Raw genomic sequence first — 258 nt, forward strand, 5'->3', positions numbered from 1 at the left:
ATTACAATAACATTAAAAGTTAAATCAAATTGCTGTTATTATTCTAATTACCTTAACATTAAAAGAGACATCAAGAGAACCTACATCTCGGTTTGGGTATTCGATACCAACCCACGATATATTTAGTTGTTGTCATTGCGGTTCTTCGTGTTGTTGTTTGGATTTCCATAGCATTAGAAGGAACTACCATAGCATTACAGACAAATCACGAGACCCTACATCTAGACCTTCGACGCCCGCGGACCACATTTTTAGCTC

At 37.2% G+C, this 258-nt stretch overlaps 1 protein-coding gene across 1 annotated transcript in view; it reads right to left on the bottom strand.

Moving 5' to 3' along the window:
* The window catches only part of LOC119589226, a gene marked incomplete at its 5' end in the record, with an annotated part of 73,080 nt that overhangs the window by 14,786 nt on the left and 58,036 nt on the right, over positions 1-258 (bottom strand).

This window comes from Penaeus monodon, chromosome 25 (assembly GCF_015228065.2).
Source record: "Penaeus monodon isolate SGIC_2016 chromosome 25, NSTDA_Pmon_1, whole genome shotgun sequence".
NCBI lineage: Eukaryota > Metazoa > Arthropoda > Malacostraca > Decapoda > Penaeidae > Penaeus > Penaeus monodon.